At 34.6% G+C, this 6,538-nt stretch overlaps 1 protein-coding gene across 2 annotated transcripts in view; it reads left to right on the forward strand.

The window, feature by feature from the left end:
- LOC106873056 (HEAT repeat-containing protein 4) overlaps positions 1-6,538 on the forward strand; it is a 595,254-nt gene that overhangs the window by 200,504 nt on the left and 388,212 nt on the right. The gene's annotated exons all lie outside the window — the stretch shown is intronic.

Here is a 6,538-nt window from a genome sequence, read left to right on the forward strand (position 1 = left end):
TACGGAGGGGACAAACAAGGACAGACAAACGGATTAAGTCGATTATATCAACCCCAGTGTTTAACTGTTACTTATTTTATCAACCCCAAAAGGATGAAAGGCAAAGTCGACCGTGGCGGAATTTGAACTCAGAACATAAAGACAAGCGAAATACCGCTAAGCATTTTGCCTGGTGTGCTAACGTTTCTGCCAGCTCGTCGCCTTAGTTGATTTAATCTGTGGTATGTCCTGCTCATAAAGGTGCATGGCTCAGTGGTTAGAACATGAGGTGGTGAGTTTGATTCCCGGACTGGGTTATGTGTTGTGTTCTTGAGCAAGACACTTTATTTCACATTGCTCCAGTTCACTCAGCTGTAGAAATGAATGGCAACATCACTGGTGTCAAGCTGTATCAGCCTTTGCCTTTCCTTTGGATGACATCGGTGGTGAGAGGAGGCTGGTATGCATCAGTGACTGCTGGTCTTCCATAAAGACAACCTTGCCCAGACTTGTGCCTCAGAGGGGAAATTTCTTAGGTGCAATCCAATGGTCATCTTTACCCTTTACCCTTTACATCCTGTTCATGAAATTAACCTGCAAGTGGCTGAGTACTCCACAGATGCATGTACCCATAATGTAGTTCTCTGGGGGATTTAGCGTGACACAGAATGTGACAAGGCTGGTCCTTTTGAACAACACATCTTTTGCCAGCTGATTGAAATAATGAGCCTTGCTCAAGGACAGAATGGAAATCGAACTCACAACCTTACAATCACGAACCAAATACTCCTAACTACTAAGCCACAGGCCTTCATGGTTCAGTAGTAAGACGTGTGATGACCTCCAGTTTTAGTTTTATTAATAGGTGAGGTGAAGGTAGCAAGCTGGTAGAACCATTATTATGTTGTACAAAATGCTTTGTTGCATTTTCGCTGGTTCTTTTATAGTCTGAGTTCAAATATTGCTGAGGTTGATTTTTGCCTTTCATCTTCTTGGGTCAGTAAAATAAAGGGTCAGTTGAACGCTGGAGTCAATATAATAAGCCGACCCTCTCCTTTAATCCTTTAGCATTCAGCTTATTCTGCCAAATGTAATGCTTTTTCATTCAAATTGTTTTTAATCAATCTTGCATTAAGAGAGTATTGTAGTTCGCTTGAAGCATTGTGTATTGTTTGTAGAGAATAAGTTTAGAAAGGTATAACAATGCACTATAGAACAAAAAATGGACTATATACCTGTTGTAACTTGGTTATTTATAGTCCGATGATATTTCGGAATTAGAATTCCTTCTTCAGATCTTATTTGCTGGAGTCTCTGCTATAAACTTGCATATTTTGCAGCTTTGAAATTATGATTGTGTGATTGTATATTTTATGAATAGCATTGAAAGGTAGGTGTGATAGGCTGGAACTGGCTACTTAGAACATGGCAAAGGGAGCATATTTGGGCCAGGTATAGCCAGCTTAAATGCTAAAGGGTTAAAGTTACAGGCCTTGTACCAACATTTGAAACCACATTAGCAGTTTAATATGGTTTCAATAAAATGATAAAAATGATATTTTAGTAGAAACTCTAGTCAGGCTTTGGAGATATCAAAAATGAATATGAGATATTTGTAATATCAAGAATCTTTGACAATATAAAACTGACTTTGGTGCTAACACATGGCTTTGGCAGTAATATTTTGGTATGATGGTAACACATGGCGTTTGTGATATTACAAGACTTTTGTGATAACATGAGGCTCCACGGATTTGAAATAACAAAGTTTTTGAAATAAGACAACGTTTTGGATATAACATTATGCTTTGATGAGAATGGAAAGGTTTGGAAATAACTTGGTGCTTTTAAATGCCAAAATGTTTTGAGATTATATGAGACTTTAGAAATAACACAAGACTTCGGAAATAGCATGATGGCTTTTTTTTTTTTTTTTTTTTTTTTTTTTTTTTTTGTTATAAATATGAATATACTTTGGAAATGACAACCATTTGGAAATATCACAGTGCTTCAGAAGAAACATGACAGGTTCTTTGAAAATAACAGAAAACTTAGGAAAAAATTAATTGCGTTTGAAATATTTGTGGTCTGTAAATAACATATGGCTTTGAATGGAATATAAAACTTTGAAAATAACATCAGAGATAGTTTGGGAATAATGCAAGGTTTGGGAATTAATTTGGTGCTTTGGAAAAGATAATGATGGCATAGAGATAACATGAGGCTTTATAAATAACATTAGGATTTAGAAATAACACAAGACTTTTGGAAATTACATGGAACCCTTGAAAATATCCTGATGGATGTTTTGGGAGTAACACAATTCAGTGCTTTGGAAATATCTTAATGTTCTTTGAAAATGACAAGGAGCTTTGGAAATTGTCTAATAGCTTGTAGATAACATAAGGTTGTTGGAATATCCTTAGAATTTAGAAATAAAACAAGGCTTTGGAAATAACACAGGACTTGAAATATCACAATATTTTGGAAAATAACATAATGGATATTTGGGAAATATATGGAGATTTTGGATTTAACTTGGTGCTTTCAAAATATCTCTATGGCTTGGGGTTGAAATTACTGGAAAATTTAGAAATAAGGTCAAGTTTTAGGAATATATTGGTATTGTGAAAAAACATGACAGTTTAAGAAAAAATACAAGACTCTGGCAATGATGTGGTTCTTTGGAAATATGTTGGATTTTTAACTAAGAAATAACATGAATTTCAAGAAATAACAGAAATTTGGGAAATAGCTTAATGTATAAGTGAGGTCAGGTGTATGTGTGTGTGTGTGTGTGTGTGCGTGCGGGTGGGGGTGCTCTATTAGTGTGAGTTGCTGTATTTACCATTTGTTGGTATATTCCTGGGTGACCCATTGAGCAAAGTCCCTGTCAGTCCACATCTCAGCAAGATGCCTGATCTGCTGTTACCATCTGGCATGTGGCCGACCAACATAAATCATCAACTTAGCTGGATCCTCATGAGAATTTAGGAATAACTCACAATTTTGAAAGTAACAGAACATGTTGGAAATAACATGTAGCTTGGTGATTTATGACAGTAAAGATTTTGGATATGAGAATACATTTTGGAAATTCGATGGTGCTGAAGAAACTAGGTAAAGATCATTGGATAACATAGAAGCTTGGAAATTTTTCGGCTTCATGTTATTTTCAACACATTCAGTTATTTTCAAAACAAGATGCTATTACCAAAATCTTGTTATTTCTTAATCTTTGTTATTCTTCAAACTCTAATCATTTCAAAAGCACCATTTTATTTCCAAAACCTTTCCTATCCAAAAGTTTCACCATTGTATTCCTCAAGCACAATGTTATTTTCAATTCATTCAGTTATTTTCAATTCATTCAGTTATTTTCAAAATCTTATTGAAAATAAGTGTTTTTGAAATGAGATGATAGTCCATGGACAACATCAAAGTTACACAAGAATTTAGGAATAACTCGCAATTTTGGAAATAACAGAATGTATTGAAAATAACATGTGGCTTAGGGATTATGATGGTGAAGATTTTGGATATGAAAGGTTTTAGAAATAAAATGGTGCTTTTGAAATGATTATGGTTTGAGAAATAACACAAAAAATTTAGAAATAATGTGATTTTAGTAATTTAGTAACAGCATATTGTTTTGGAAATAAGTGGAACATCATATTAACCATTTAAGATCTGCTTTTCCATACCTGCATTGATCAGATGGAATTTTTTTGAGGCAGATTTCTTTAGATTGGATGTCCATTGCTAGAAATAAGAATTAAACCACTCTAATGCTGTAGTTAAAACACATGAATGAAAATACACACACTAATAGGGACCAGCTCTTATTTCTAGCAATGTAGGTGTTTTCTACCACCCTAGTCACATTTAATGTCATTTGTAATTCTCCTTTTTAGTGAAACATTGCAAACTGCTGTTTATATTAATTTTATACACACACACACACACACACACACACACACACACACACAGGGGTGTGCAAAAGTAGGCATACAGTATCACATCAATGTTATAATACTTAATTCATTAAAATTATCAGCACATTGAATTAGTTAGCATCGTTCTTGATATTTTTAGCATCATTAATCATCATAATACAATTATCATAACTATAATAATACTTTTATCGTAACCTTTAATTTTTTGATAAAAATAAATGAGCGTTGTATGTGTTTTCATTTTTCATAACTGTATACCTACTTTTACACCACTCTCTCTCTCTGTCTAATATATATATATATATATATGTGTGTGTGTGTGTGTGTGTGTGTGTGTGTATATATATATATATATATATATATAAGTCAGTAAATAGTGGGGTTGTGTTAACCGCACGTGGAGAAATAATAGGAAAATGAAAAATAATAATAAGGCAGAATGCTAAACTGGAAGCATATTTTAATAAAAATTTCTAACCGGCTTTCATTGCGAAGTAAATTTTCAAGAAGAGGGAGAATGAAAATGTTTTTTTACAAAGAAGTACAAATTGAAGAAAATAATATATAAAAAAAATGATATATAAAAAAATAAATATACCAATACATTATATTGTCTTTGAGCTTCTGAAGTTCAGTGGTAGTTCATGTATATAATGGTTGGAAAAATAAGGATGCATGAGAATTGAGAGTTGTGTTAGGTTTAAAAAAGGGTTAAAAGTTTGTGTTAAGCAGGAAGTGTGGTGTCAAAACAGGAAGTGTGTGTAAGGGGAGACAAATCTTTTTCAACAGGAAAAAGAGTTCATAATTCCAACTAAAAAGATTTGTGTGTGTGTGTGTGTGTATATATATATATATATATATATATATATATAGGGAGAGAGAGAGAATGAGACAGATAGATTCAAGAAGCTTTTTTTCGGTTTCTGTCTACCGAATCTACTGACAAGGCCTTGGTCTACTCAAGGCTCTAGTGGAAGACACTTGCCCAAGGTGCCACACAATGGGACTGAACCCTAAACCATGTGGCTGGGAAGCAAACTTCTTTATTTCATAAATATTTGCCATAAAGGCATTACAAAGAGGGGACGAACAAGGACAGACAAACATAAAAGGGGTGAAGAAGCTGTATCGATTAAATATTTACAATTTTAAATACACAATAAAAATTATTTACAAAGTTCGATTGAAGTATTGCTCATTGCAGATGCAATTTGTAATGGCTTTCCTGAAGGATAGGCATACGACCATCAGGGTAGACCCCTTGCTTCTTACCACACAGCCATGCCTGTGCCTTGCATATTTATTCTTAGTATGTTGTGGCTGATTTGAACATGATTATGCTAATCACTGTTGTGGTTCATCACAGGAGAACAGATTCTCTTTTACAAATTTTAAAAGTAACTCAAAGTTTAGGAAATATCTTGGAGCTTTGAAAATGGTATGGCATGATGATCTGTGGATAACATGAGAATTTAGAAATAACACACGGTTTTGCAATTAATGTAAGTCTTTGAAAAAAATTCCTAGTCATTACTTTGGAAATGACCGGAGGTTTTGAAAATAATTTGGTTCTCTAAAAATATCTTGGTGGTATGAGTCTAAGAACTAACACGAAAAATTTTTTGGCTATAACGTAAAATTTTGGGTATAACAATGCTTTTGGAAATAAGATGATGTTTCGAAGACTTTGAAGATAACTCAGTGCTTTGGAAATATCAACAAAATGAGCTGTAAATAATAACATGATGGAAGCTTTGGATAGATTTCGGTGCTTCCAGGAATGGAAAAAATAAAAAAAAGAACATAAAAATAAGAAACAAAATAAAAATTTAATAAGAACAACTTGAGACGCTGTAAATAACATGAGATTCTGTAGATAAGAGAAATCTTTTGTAAATAACACGAAAAGTCTGAGAATAAACCTTGGAATGACTTGATAACATCTTCATCTGTCTCTCTCTTTCTCTCTCTCTCTCTCTCTCTCTCTCTCTCAATCTGCTCTGGCTTTCTCTCTGTTTTATCCCTTTGTCTCTCTCTCTCCCTACTTTCTCTCGGTCTTTTTCCCTCTCATCCTCTCGTTTTCACTTTCTGTCTCTCTATCCTGTGTCTCCCTCTCTCCCTCCCAACTAATCTCCCCCTTTCTCGTCCTCTTTCTCTGTTTCCCCCTTTTATCTCTGCCTGATTGTCTCTCTCTTTCTATCTCTCTATTCCCTTTTCTCTGTTGCTCCCTCTCTCACTTTCTCTCTGAATACCTGCCTCTCCCTTTCTCTCTTCATCTATCTGTTTCCTCCTCTCTCTTCACCCCCTCTTCTCACCCATGTCCCACATTTTTGTCCACCACTGTCTCTATCTCATCTCTCTCTCTCTCTCTCTCCCTTCTCTCTCTCCCTCTCCTGTGACCCTCAAGCTATTTCAGTAAGTTAATCCAAAGGACCCTGTCCATATAAGATACCTGTCCTCCATTCATGGCTACACTTGATGGGGAAATTGAAATTCTACGAGAGCACAAGAGCATCAAGATTTTGCCAGAAGGTGGAAACAAGTTGAGTTGAACAGCAAAAAGAAAAAAAAAACAAAGAAACAAAAAAAAAAAAAGCAGAAAA

The sequence above is a fragment of the Octopus bimaculoides genome, chromosome 22, assembly GCF_001194135.2.
Source record: "Octopus bimaculoides isolate UCB-OBI-ISO-001 chromosome 22, ASM119413v2, whole genome shotgun sequence".
NCBI classification, from domain to species: Eukaryota; Metazoa; Mollusca; class Cephalopoda; order Octopoda; family Octopodidae; genus Octopus; species Octopus bimaculoides.